Source organism: Sturnira hondurensis, unplaced genomic scaffold (genome assembly GCF_014824575.4).
Source record: "Sturnira hondurensis isolate 20B ecotype Veracruz unplaced genomic scaffold, ASM1482457v3 Scaffold0010803, whole genome shotgun sequence".
In the NCBI taxonomy this organism is placed as follows: Eukaryota; Metazoa; Chordata; class Mammalia; order Chiroptera; family Phyllostomidae; genus Sturnira; species Sturnira hondurensis.
The window spans coordinates 39,792-53,833 of NW_028083434.1; the positions used below are offsets into that span (position 1 = coordinate 39,792).

General features: G+C 38.7%; 1 pseudogene; it reads right to left on the reverse strand.

Annotated features, from left to right (window-relative positions):
• Positions 1 to 10,948: 10,948 nt before the first annotated feature.
• Positions 10,949 to 13,525, reverse strand: LOC118996071 (deoxyuridine 5'-triphosphate nucleotidohydrolase, mitochondrial-like; annotated as a pseudogene).
• Positions 13,526 to 14,042: the final 517 nt, after the last annotated feature.

Sequence of the window (14,042 nt, forward strand, 5' to 3'; positions counted from 1 at the left end):
CTTTATATATTTTGGAGATTAAACCCTTCTTCAGTGTATCATTGGCAAGTATGTTCTCCCATACAGTCAATTCCCTTTTAATTTCAATGATGGTTTCTTTAGCCATGCAGAAACTTTTTAATTTGACATAGTCCCACTTATTTTTTCCTTTGTTAATGTATTTTAATGTTATTTATTTATTTTTAGAGAGAGGAAGGGAGGGAAAAGGAGAGTGAGAGAAACCTCAGTGTGTGGCTGCTTCTTGTGCACCCCCTACTGGGAACCTGGCCTACAACCTAGGCATGTGCCCTGACTGGGAATCAAACTGGTGACTCTTTGGTTTGCAGCCCATACTCAATCCAGTGAGCTACACCAGCCAAGGCTTAATATAAGTATTTTTAAATACACACAATCAGGAGAGCTATTTTATGCCCTCTCCCTGCTTAGTCAAAGGACTAGACAAGTAAAATATGGTATTATTCACTGTACAAATAGAGATTTCAAACCCACCCTAGGAGACACACAATGCCAAAATGATTTTTATTCTACCCCAATGAAATTAGAAGAGGAGGCAGAGGATGCTTCAGAATGGGTGGTAAGTGTTATAGGCCTACAGGCAAGTCCCTAGGTTTGGCGCCAGAGACTGTGGCTGCCACAGGTACACTACAATAGAGGACAGCTGAGTCCATGATACCAGCCTAGCAGCAACCCATCCTCCCAGGGCAGGGGAGTCCCAGACCCACACCAAAAGAGACCTGGACAGATGAAGTTGCTGGGGCGGGGGGCAGAAAGGCAGCAAGTGACACACAGCCAGAGGAGTACCCAGGCTGGGGCAACAGTCGCTAGCCAGGACATTACCAGATAATTTGGAGGATCCTGGTGACAGATGGAGCTGGGACAGAAGAAGGGCCTCAGGCCATGACCCAGATTAACTCTGGACTTGCCAGAGAGATGGACTGTGTGAAAAGCCAGGCAGTGGCTCAAAATGGTACTGACACCCAAAGTGACTTTTTTCACAAGGGGAACTGAAGCACACTGTGCAGGGACGTCCCACACGCAGCGGCCAGTCCAACAAAGAGGGAGGAGTGGGAGCACACAATCTGCTCTCGCTTAGTGCACCTCACAGACTCATCAAAGGGGTGCAAAGTGAGGTGGGTTATCAGCACCAGCCAGGTGCAAATGCACAGAGTGGAGAATGTTGGCGGCACAGTTCTCTGAGGGCATGGGTAGGAAAGAGGGCCTCTGTGATTGTTGTAGCCTAGACTGAGCCACCATCCTTGTTGAACCAAAGAAAAGGAAAAAAAGGACCCCAGCCCCACACTGCCTGCAAGAACTGGGAAAATCTGCAAAACTGGCTGAGCAAGGTTTTTTTTTTTCCTCAAGAGTAAGACAGTAATATTTTACTTGCTTGTTTGTTTTGTTGACTAGGTTCTACTTATAGATGAGATCATATGGTATCTGTCTTTCACTACCTGACTTATTTCAATTAGCATAATGCTCTTCAGTTCCATCCATGCTGTCACAAAGGGTAGGAGCTCCTTCTTTCTTTCTGCTGCATAGTATTCCATCACATAAATGCACCATAGTTTTTTGATCCATTCATTTTTTGATGGGAACTTTGGTTGCTCTCAGCACTTGGCTATTGTAAGTTGTGCTCCTGTGAACATTGGGGTGCATAGGTTCTTTTGGACTGGTATTTCAGGGTTATTAGGATATAATCTCAGCAGTGGAATCACCAGGTCAAAAGGCAGTTCCATTTTTACTTTTCTGAAGAAATTCCATACTGTCTTCCACAGTGACTGCACCAGTCAGCATTCTCACCAACGATACACTAGGGTTAAGAACAATCTGACAGTAGCCAGAGGGACAGTGGGAGGGGATAATGGAGGAAAAGGGGAAGGGTTTTCAGGAACAAATATAAAGGACACATGGACAAAATTAAGAGAGGATGTAATCAGGAGAGGAGGTGGGAATGGCTTGGGTGAGGGGGAGTGGTGGTGGGTAAATGCAAACACTGTACTTGAACAACAATAAAATAATTTTTTTAAAAGAATAAGACAGTAAGACCTGGAGCTGACAGAAAACCAAAGACAGATCCAGAAAGAAGTCAGAAGGCAAATACCAATAACTGAGACAAATTTCACTTAGCTCTTCAGCAGAACTTGCATTTTTTTATTTCTCTTTCTTTTTTTGTTTATTTAGGTTTTTCCCATTATTAATATACTTAATATTTCATTGTATATTGGGCTATATTTAGGCAACGTAAAAATATTTTAAGATGTTTAATGACATGGGAAAATATTCATGTAATCCAAAAGGAGGTTTGAAAACTTGCACACAAAGCATAAGATCAGTATTCTAAATAATATATGCAAACATAAATAAGATTAATCATCATATTAACAAAAGTTATTTTATAATAATTATATTATCTGTTCCTTTGTAATTTTCCAAAGATTCTATAATCATATACTACTTTAAAAATAAAGAAAAGTTGTTATTAGACCATTTTTATCATACATGCATTTCTTTTTTTAGTTTTTTCTTTCATTTTATATATTTACTTATTTTTATTGTTGTTCAAGTGCAGTTGCCCCACCGCTCATCCCAACCCCAGCTATCCCCACCTTCCACTGTCAATCCTATCCAAATTTGGCTTTGTCCATGTGTCCTTTATATATCTTCCTTGACAACCCTTTCCCCTTTCACCCCCATTATCCCCTCCCACTTCCACTCTCATCGCTGTCAGTTTCTTCTTAATTTCAATGTCTCTGGTTCTATTTTCCTTGCTTGTTGTTTTGTTGATTAGGTTCCACTTACAGGTGAGATCATATGATATTTGTCTTTCACCACATGGCGTATTTCACTTAGTGTAATGCTCTCTTGATCCATCCAACCTGCGGCAAAGAGTAGGAGCTCCTTCTTTCTTTTTGCTGCATAGTATTCCCTCTTGTAAGTGTACCACAGTTTTGTGGGGGGGGTTTGGTATATAAATTTATAACATCCATATTTCTTTTTTTTTTAATTTAATTGTTGTTCAAGTATAGTTTTCTGTCTTTTACTCCCATTCCAGCCCACCCACCCAGCCATCCTCATCTACCTCCCATTTCCATGTCCCCTTGTTTTTGTCCACGTGTCCTTTATACTTGTTCTTTCAAACCCTTCCCCTTTTCCCTTGAAATTCCCTCTCCTCTTCCCTCCGGACACTGTCAGCCTGTTCTCATTTCTCATGTCTTTGGTTATATTTTGCTTGCTTGTTTGTTTTGTTTATTAGGTTCTTTTTTATTTTATTTATTTATCTGTAGAGGGGAAGGGAAGGAGAGAGGGAAAGAAATATCAATTCATACATTGTTGCTTCTCATGTGTCCCCCACTAGGAACTGGCCTGCAACCCAGGCATGTGCCCTGACTGGGAATCGAACCACAATCCCTGAGCTCAAAGGCCTGTGCTCAATCCACTGAGCTACACCAGCCGGGGCATTGATTAGGTTCTTGTTGAAGGTGAGATCATATGGCATTTGTCTTTCACTGCCTGGCTTATTTCACTTAGCATAATCCTTTCCAGTTCCAGCCATGCTGTTGCAAAGGGTAGGAGCTCCTTCTTTCTTTCTGCTGCATAGAATTCCATTGTGTAAATGTACCATAGTTTTGGATTCATTCATTTACTGATGGGCACTTAGGTTGCTTCCAGCACTTGGCTATTGTAAATTGTGCTATAAGTGTTGGGGTACATTGGTTCTTTTGGATTGGTGTTTCAGGATCCTTAGGGTATAATCCCAACAGGGTATTGCTGGGTCAAAAGGCATTTTCAATGCCAATCAGTAAATAGTGGATCAAAAAAAAACGGTGGTACATTTACACAGATGTGGTATATTTACACAATTGTCTATGCAGTTGGAAGAAGAAACAAACTCCTACCATACAAGAGAACATGGATGGAACTAGAGAATATTATGCTAAGTGAAATAAGCCAGGCAGTTAAACACAAATACCATTTGATCTCCCCTATAAGTGGAATAAAATCAACAAAACATAAAAAAAATGAGCAAAGTAGAACCAGAGACTTGGAAATAAAGAGCAAATCCACAGTGACCAGAGGGAATGGGGAAGGGGGATAATGAGGGAAAGAAAAGTTAAGGGTAAGACAAGAAACACTAATAAAGGACTTATGGACATGGACAATAGGGGGATTGACTGTAGGAGTTGGGGGAAATGGTGGAGGGGAAAGCAATGGGGAAAAAGGCAGGACAACTGTAACTGAACAACAATAAAAAATAGAAAGAAAAAGAAAGGTTATTAAAGTTATCAGTTCTCCACAATTAATATATAAACTTCACAATGCCCAAATACTTAAAAATACAAATATATGGTCAATAAGTGTTTCCGAGGAAAAAAGAGAAAAAGTTTAATGAGAGCTTGTATGGGGGGGGGGGCTCTGCACTTAATTATCCATAATATGATTGTTAGGGGATCTATATTTTTCATTTGCTCCATTCAAATTGGTAATTTTAGTTACATGCAAATCATTCATTATGAAAAAATGAGCCAATGGATATTTAACTTTCTCAGTAAAGGGACGTAATAAAGAGAGACAAGTAATGTGTATAGTTCTTCAATTTTACTTTTAGGAAATCGTAAAATAGTTTGAAAGCATCATTTAAAAACTATCATGTTAGTCAAAATAGGTGAGTCAGAAAAAGTTGAGGATCATGTGATTCCTCTCATATCTGGAATAAAAAAACTGAAAGTAACAAATGAACAAACAAGAAAAACAAATAAACAAAAACTCATAGACACAGACAACAGTACTGTAGTTACCAGAGGGTAAGGAGGTGAGGTGGTAGGAAAGGGTAAAGGGGGCCAAATATATGCTGACAAAAGATGATTTGACTTTGGATGGTGGGCACACAATGCAATATATAGATGACATCATAGAATTGAACACTTGAAACCTATATAATCTTATTAACCAATATTACCCCAATAAATTTAATTTTAAAATGAAAAAATAATATTGAAGAAAAATATAAATAAATGAATAAAAAGAGTCCTAAGTGAAGTTAAATCTGTTTAGATCACATCAAGAGTACTATGTGTGGCCTTGGATGCAACATTTTAAAAGAGATATTAACAACTGTGGTATGGCTAAAGAAGAATGAGCACAATTGTGAGGTGATCTAGAAACCCTGTCAAATGAAAAGCAAGTAAAGGACTAGGGGAATTTAACCTGAACAAGGAAAATGTATGTACATGCTAATAGTGTTCAAATATATGAAAGTACTAGCAAGCAGTTGGTGGATAGATTTCCAATGCATCCCTCAGGAAAGCTAATAATGGGTTTAAGTTGCAGAATAGTCAGTTTCGTCACCACTGAGGAGAACTTTCTAACAGTAGAGCTATGGAGAAGTGGAGTCTGTGCCCTAGACAATAAAAAACTGTCCTTGGAAGTGAGAAAACAGGACAATACCACATCCAAGGTCTTTCTCAACCCTAAGGTTCTGAGTGTGAATTGTTCAACAAAGGTCTACTTAAAACCAAGTGGGAAGCTTCCTTAGATTAAAAAAGTTTTCCTGAACCAAATAGGTACCTATTTACTCATAAACACAAATACAGAGGAGATATTTTTAGGGGGAAAAATCAATAATTTGAAAGATAAAAACCCATCAATATTACTTGTGCCAAGTGCCTAGAGTAAATTAAGTTTACAAATTCAGCAGACTGTCATGTGAAAATGTGGCAGTGACTAACAAATTGAATTACCATAGTACTACATCACTCACAAAAGTATTACTGATAGTGACAGAGGGATATTGAATTTAAATTATTCATTTTTATTGATTGAACAGCACATCTTAACTAGGAAACAAGAAGAGCTGAAATGTTAGATTTAGATTTTAACTCCAATCAAAAATAACCCCCCAAAAGAATATGTGTATATAGAATTTAGCCCTGTAAAAAGTATCAACTAATGCCTGGCTGGTGTAGCTCAGTGAATTGAACATGGGCCTGCGAACCAAAGAATCACGGTTCGAGTCCCAATCAGGGCACATGCCTGGGTTGCAGGCCAGTTCCCAGCAGGGGATACACAAGAGGCTACCATACATTGATATTTCTCTCCCTCTTTCCTTCCCTTTCTTCCTAAAGATAAATAAATAAAATCTTTTTTAAAGAGTATCGACTAACTGAAGTTGACTTGACATCCATGGACATCTGTCTTCTCTGTCCACGCCCACCTAGGTAGAGACTCAGATACCTAGGGCCCTAGCTATGCTTCAATGCCCTCTCCTCCTACCTCACCCTCCTTCCCAGGCTCCCTGGAGCATTTTTAATTTCAAATAATATATTCAATAATTTTCCAGTGCTAGACACTATTCTTGAGTTCAGTAATACACAATAGTGTATGACTTTTCCCTCAAACAAGACACAATCTAATGGAGAGAAACAGACACACAAAACAAACTGGAATAAAGTGTACATTTTTCTCCACCATTCAAAATCCCCTGACCTGAGCTCTGTCATCCTCATATCTAAGAAGATTCCTAGCATTTAGAGAATTGCAGAATACATCTGATAATTCTATATAAGCTATGAACTCTCTCCCTAGGGGAAAATCACAGACAGCACAAACATATGCACATACAAAAATATTTCATTAAATTTAAGGGAGTTCATATATCTCCTGAAGCCTAAATAAGAAGCCCTAGAGTTCAAGGCTCTGTTCATGATAATTAAATAATTACCCCTTTTCTAACTCCAGGGTACTTTAATTGTCATGGGGAACTTCTGGCATATAAATGCATTAAGGCAAGAGAATTTTGTGGTGATGGGAATTTTAGGATTCTTGAAAGGCCAGAAAGAGTAAAGAAAGCATTATCTTCTCCCATCAAATTACCCAACACAGGTGACCTAAATAAAGAGGTGTACTGTATCCAGGTCTTGTTAACTGTTATGAGTTAAATGTTTGTGTTGCCCCCAAATGATATGTTGCAACTCTTATGTGGCTACTTTTGGAGATAGACTTTTAAGGAAGTAATTATATGAGTTATAAGGGTGGGGCCTTAATCAGATAGGATTTGTGTCCGTATAAGAGGAGACATGAGAGAGCTTGGGCTTCTCTCTCCCCACCCTCTCCCCAAACACGCACAAAGAGGCCTAGTGAGCACATAGCAAGAAGACTGACACTACAAGATAAAAGAAGAATGAGGTATCTCATTCTGAAACCTACCATGCTGATGACACCTTGATCTCAGATTCCCAGCCTCCAGAACTGTGAGAAATAAATGTTGTTTAAGTTAACTAGTCTGTGGTAGACTGAAAGACTGATATATTCAACAAAAAAATCTTAAATTTGTAGCACTTTCAGGCATCTGTCACCTGCAAACTACCCTTGTCACATTTTTTAATTAAACAAAGACAGAAAAATTATTTCATCCATCTCAAATAATAACACAATATATATCCATGAACCTTATAGTCGCAGAAATGTCTATCTTAATTGATTTGGGGTCTTTTTAAGTTAAAACATGTATGGGTGTTGGTAGAGCTTGAAAATTAAGGAGGTACTTTTGGACCTTAGGCAAGTAGTCACAAATAAAGAGCAATCACCTGGCTAGGTACTCCCACTACCCTTTTTTTAGCTTAAAGCCCTGCCCTTCAATGTGTGGTTCATTGAACAGGAGTATCAACATAACCTGTATATTTGTAAGCAATGCTCAGGCCCACCCACGCCTACTAAATCAGTTTTTATTTTAACAAGATACTCAAGTGATTCCTGAAAGCATTAATTTTGAGAAGCACTGTCTTAACTAGAAACAGTCTACATTGTAACAGCACTGAGTAGACTCCCAGACCTAAAAGACTTGGACTGTTGGGTAAATGGATTTAAGGATTAAGGTGCTGCCACTTGGATAATCTTGAAATATAGGTGGATGTTTGGAACTTAAGAAACTGCAATGAATATTTTGTTCATTAACCCATTTAAATAATACTTAAGCCTCAACTATGCGTGGAGCACTATACAAGGAATTATGGATATGTCATTGAGAAAGCCCTCATGGGTCTTAGAGTCTAGGGCAGTGTTTATCAAATAGGTGTCATACTACCACCTCTATCAAAATTATAGGGAGTGGGTGTATGTTTTTTTAGAAAAAGCAAATATCTGAGATCCACCCCAGAACATCTGAATCAGAATGTGAACAAATATGTCCCCAGGAGTTAGCATTTTAACAAGTACCTCAAGAGATTCTCCTGCACTGAGAACCATTGACTTAGTGGATTTTTACTGAGTCCTATGTTCTAGGTATTGTTTAGGCATTAGGTACATAGCAGTGAATGAAACTCCCTTATCTAATGGAGTGTACATGCTAAATGGTGGAGGTAAATACAAATAAACATGTCAACTAATGATGAGTTATATGAAGAAACATAAATCTAGAACTAGGTAATGATGGGGATATTATTTCACATATGGTGGTCCAGAAAGTCCTCTCTATAAAGGTGACACATTAGTCAAGACCTTAGTGAAGTGATGGAATAACCCATGCAGACATCTGGAAAAGAATTCTCTAGGCAGAAGGAACAATATTGGCAAAGACTATGTGGAGGGTGTGTGCCTGACATGTTCAAAATAGGAAAGATGCCAGTGAGTGGGTCAATGGGAAAATGACTGGAGAAGAGTCAGAAAGTAATATAGGTGTAGGAGTATGACCAAGTCTTGTTGGGCTCTATAGGCCATTCTAAAAAACATGGGCTTTTATACTCTGAGAAACAGAGAGCCACTGGAGAATTCTAAACAGAGAAGCAAAGTGATATGATTTATCACTTTATGTTTTTATATAGTTTATTCTGCCTGCTGTTTAGAGAACAGATTCTAGGTAGTGTATTAGGGTAAAGCTAGAGTGCTACAACAAAGACAGTCAAGGTTATAGTAACTAAAAGAACAAAGAAGTTGGTTTTGCTCTTAGCCTTAATATGAGCAGTTCAGATTCATCAAGCAAGTCATTTGTTCATGGTAATTCATGGATCCATACACTTTCCAAGTTGTTGTTCCATTATCACCTAGGACCTTGTCATATCTGCAAGGCCAAGGCCAGATTGTCATGATATCCAGCTTCCAGCATATAGAAAAAGATGATGACAGTAATGAGGAAGCAAGTCCAAATGTCACAAACCCCTGACTCAGAAATGGCACCTATCACTTTTAACATTCTATTGATGAAAACTTACTCACATGGGGAACAGAAAGCAATGTTGGGATATGTAGTCCAGGAAGACAGTCACACATTCGATTGTATTTCCTTCGATATAAGAGAAGAGTCATTTAGTAAATTAAATACAGTTCTGGGGGGGGGGGGATCTGTAATGGATGTACATTTGATTGAGAAAATCAATTGTATTAGGTTAACATGCAGATTTGTACAATTAAATGCAGAAAAACACAAAAATGCACGCTTTCCTTAGTCATAAGAAAACTAAGTATTTTTTTCTTTTAATTGTTGTTCAAGAAGTTTTCTGTCTTTTACTCCCATCCCAGCCAACCAACCCAGCCCTCCACCTCCCATCTCCACCCCCCTTAGTTGTTGTCCATGTGTCTTTCATACTTTTTCCTGCAAACCCTTCCCCTTTTCCCCTGAAATTCCCTCTCCTCTCCCCTCTGGACACTGTCAGCTTGCTCTCTATATCAGTCTCTTTGGTTATATTTTGCTTGCTTGATTGCTCTGTTGTTTAGGTTCCTGTTAAAGGTGAGATCATATGATTATTTGTCTTTCAACACCTGCTTATTTCACTCAGCATAATGCTTTCCAGTTCCAGCTATGCTGTTGCAAAGGGTAGGAGCTCCTTCTTTCTTTCTGCAGCACAGAATTCCATTGTGTAAATGTACCATAGTTTTTGGATCCACTCATTTACTGATAGGCACCTAGGTTGCCTCCAAACCTTGCCTATTGTAATTTGTGCTGCACTGAACATTGGGGTGCAAAAGTTCTTTTGGATTGGTGTTTCAGGGTTCTTAGGGTATAATCCTAGCAGTGGAATTGCTGGGTCAAAAGGCAAATCCATTTTTAGTTTTCTGAGAAAATTCCATACTGTTTTCCATAGTGGTTGTATCAGTCTGCAATCCCATCAACAGTGAACTAGGGTCCCCTTTTCCCCACAGCCTCTTCAACATTTGTTGTTTGTTGCTTTGTTTATGATGGCTACTCTGGGTGGTGTGAAGTGGTATCTCGTTGTGGTTTTCATTTGCATCTCTCTGATAGCTAGTGATATTGAGCATCTTTTCATGTGTCTCTGGATCCTCTGTATGTCCTCCTTGGAGAAGCATTTATTCAAGTCCTTTGCCCATTTTTTACTTGGGTTCCTTGTCTTTTTAGAGTGCAGTAATATGAGTTCTTTGCATATTTTGGAGATCAAACCCTTGTCTGAGGTAGCATGGCAAATATGTTATCCCAAACAGTTGCTTCTCTTTTTATTTTGATACTGTTTTCCTTAGTCATGCAGAAGCTTTTAATTTTGATGAGATCCCATTTAATTTATTCTTTCCTTTATGTCCCTTGCTCTAGGGGACGTATCAGTAAAAATATTGCTGCATGGAATATCTGAGATTTTCCTGCCAATGTTCTCCTCTAGGGCTTTAATGGTGTCACGGCTTATATTTAAGTCTTTTATCCACCTTGAATTTATTTTTGTATATGGTGTAAGTTGGTGCTCGAGTTTCATTTTTTTGCAGGTAGCTGTCCAGTTCTCCCAACACCATTTGTTTAAAAGGCTATCTTTACTCCATTTTATGTTACTGCCCCCTTTGTCAAATATTAATTAACCATAGAGACTTGGGTTTATTTCTGGGCTCTCTGAGAACTACGTATTTTTAGCAGCTAAAGCCATTAAGTTTACAGCACCAAAACACTAAACAAAAACTTCTTATTTTTAAGAAAAAAGTATGCTTTCTTTTTCATTTTCTGTTCTTGGCATAAATTTTAATTCTTTCCAGTGGAACCAAAACCTTCTGAACCCCTTTCAATGTCATCCAAACCTTGAACTTCCTCTATTTCTGAATAATAAATCCACTTACAAATGAGCTGTGCAATTCGGTCACCTTTTTTAACTTCAAACATTTCCTTGCCAAAATTAAACAGTACAACACCAATATTTCCTCTGTAATCTTTATCTATGACACTAGCTCCTACATATATGAAGCATTTTGCAGCCAAGCCAGAACATGGAGGTACTCTTCCATAGCACATAACAGGCAGAACGATCTGGATGTCAGGGATTTATTTAATTTCTTCATTTTCTTATTTATTTATATTTTTTTTTAAAATTTTTATTTATTTATTTATCTTTAGAGGGTAAGGAGAGAGGGAGAGAAACATCAATGTATGGCTGCCTTTTGTGCATCCCCTGCTGGAGTTGGCCTGCAGGGAACTGGCCTGCAACCCAGGCATGTGCCCTGACTGGGAATCGAACCTTGATCCTCTGGTTCCCAGGCCTGCTTATTTATAATTTTTATTTTAATTATTGTTCAAGTACAATTTTCTACCTTTTATCCCAATCCAAGCCCACCCCTCAGCCCTCTCCTCCTCCCTCCATTTTCACCCCTCCCCCATTATTGTCCATGTGTTCTTTATACTAGTTCCTGCAAACCCTTCCCCTGAAATTCCTTCCTCCCTCCCCTCTGGTCACTGTCAGCCTGTTCTCAATTTCAGTGACTTTGGCTATAGTTTGCCTGTTTGTTTGTTTTGTTGATTAGATTCCTGTTAAAGGGGAGATCATATAGTATTTGTCTTTCACTGCCTGGCTTATTTCACTTAGTATAATGCTTTCAAGTTCCATCCACGCTGTGACAAAAGGTAGGAGCTCATTTCTTTCTGCTGCATACAACTCCATTTTGTAAATGTAGCATAGTTTTTGGATCCAGTCATTTACTGATGAGCAATATAAGTAATATAGGTGTAGGAGTATGACCAAGTCTTGTTGGGCTCTATAGGTTGCTTCAAGCACTTGGATATTCTAAATTGTGCTGCTATGAACATTGGGGTGCATATGTTCTTTTGGATTGGTGTTTCAGGGTTCTTAGGGTATAATCCTAGCAGTGGGATTAGGATATCATTAAAACAAAAAGCTTCTGCATGGCTAAAGAAAACAGTATTAAAAGAAAAAGAAAACCAACTCTATGGGAAAATATATTTGCCAATGATACCTCAAACAAGAATTTAATCTCCAAAATATATAAAGAACTCACACAACTCCACTCTAATAAGACAAGCAACCCAATCAAAAAATGGGCAAAGGACTTGAACAGACACTTCTCCAAGGAGGACATACAGAGGATCCAGAGACACATGAAAAGATGCTCAGTGTCGCTAGCTATCAGAGAGATACCAATGAAAACCACAATAAGATACCACTTCATACCAGTCAGAATGGCCATCACAAACAAAGCAACAAACAACAAGTGTTGGAAAGGTTGTGGAGAAAAAGGAATCCTAGTGCACTGTTGGTGGGATTGCAGACTGGTACAACCACTATGGAAAACAGTATGGAATTTTCTCAGAAAACTAAAAATGGATTTGCCTTTTGACCCCGCAGTTCCACTGCTAGGATTATATCCTAAGAACCCTAAAACACCAATCCCAAAGAACTTATGCACCCCAATGTTCATAGCAGCACAATTTACAATAGCCAAGTTTTGGAAGCAACCTAGGTGCCCATCAGTAAATGAGTGGATCCAAAAGCTATAGTACATATACACAACGGAATTGTATGCAGCAGAAAGAAAGAAGCTCCTACCCTTTGCAACAGCATGTATTCAACTGTAAAGTATTATGCTGAGTGAAATAAGCCAGGCATTGAAAGACAAATACCATATGATCTCACATTTAACAGGAACCTAAACAACAAAACAAACAAGCAAGCAAACTATAACCAAAGACACTGAAATAGAGAACAGGTGGACAATGATCAGAGGGGAGGTAATTTAAGGGGGAAAGGGGAAGGATTTACAGGAACTAGTATAAAGGACACGTGGACAACGACTAAGGGGGGTGGAAATGGGAGGGAGGTGGGGAGCACTCGGGGGTGAGCTGGGTGGGAGTAAAAGACAGAAAAGTGTACTTGAACGACAATTAAATAAATAAATAAATAAATAAATAAATAAATAAATAAATAACAAATAATACCACAATGAGATACCACTTTACACAGGTCAGAATGGCCATCACAAAGAAAACAAGACACAAGTTTTGGAGAGGTTGTGAAGAATAGGGAATCCTAGTGCACTGTTGGTGGAATTGCAGACTGGTACAACCACTATGGAAAACCGTATGGAATTTTCTCAGAAAACTGAACGTCGGTTTTCACAAGGGCTTTCTCCGTACGTGGCACTGTATAATCATAGGCATTGTGCAGTCATAGCCAGCTGCCTGTGTGGACCACAGGGTCAGGGCAGTGGTGTGCTCTGAGAACCAGATGAAGCAAAGCTGCGTGCCTCCCCCTTTTGCAGGCAAGGACTGCTTGCTGGGGGAGATGGTCTATATCTCTTCAGAGCATGACATGGCAGAGAACACAAGTGAAGGTTGCAGCAGAGGAACAGATTCCCCCCAGAAATGTATTTAATTTACTAAATGTTACACCTTCAACAACTTATTTTTCAGTTTGCTTTATAAATGACAAGCAAAACCTTTCATTTAATAGATTTGAATTCTTCCACCAATACAGATTCTTACATAAAGTGAACTAAAAGATACTAAAAAGTTAACGTTAAAAAAAGAAGAATCACATGAGTTTTGATGGACAGCTAATGGTGTCCGCCATGAATGGCATAGCAAAAGTAGGTAGATGCCACAGTCATTCAATGAAAGATGGTGGCCTAGACTAAGGTGGTGGCAGTGACAGTAAGGAGTAGTTGCCTTATGAATATATTATATTTTGAAGGATTGGCTGATAGTCCAAATGTAGTTTGAAACATAAGGATGATTCCAAGAGTTTTGACCTGAATGCCTTGAAAAAATGAGTTGAATTAATGATTAGATGAAAAATATTCCACCTGAGCCAGACATTTATCTCTTATCC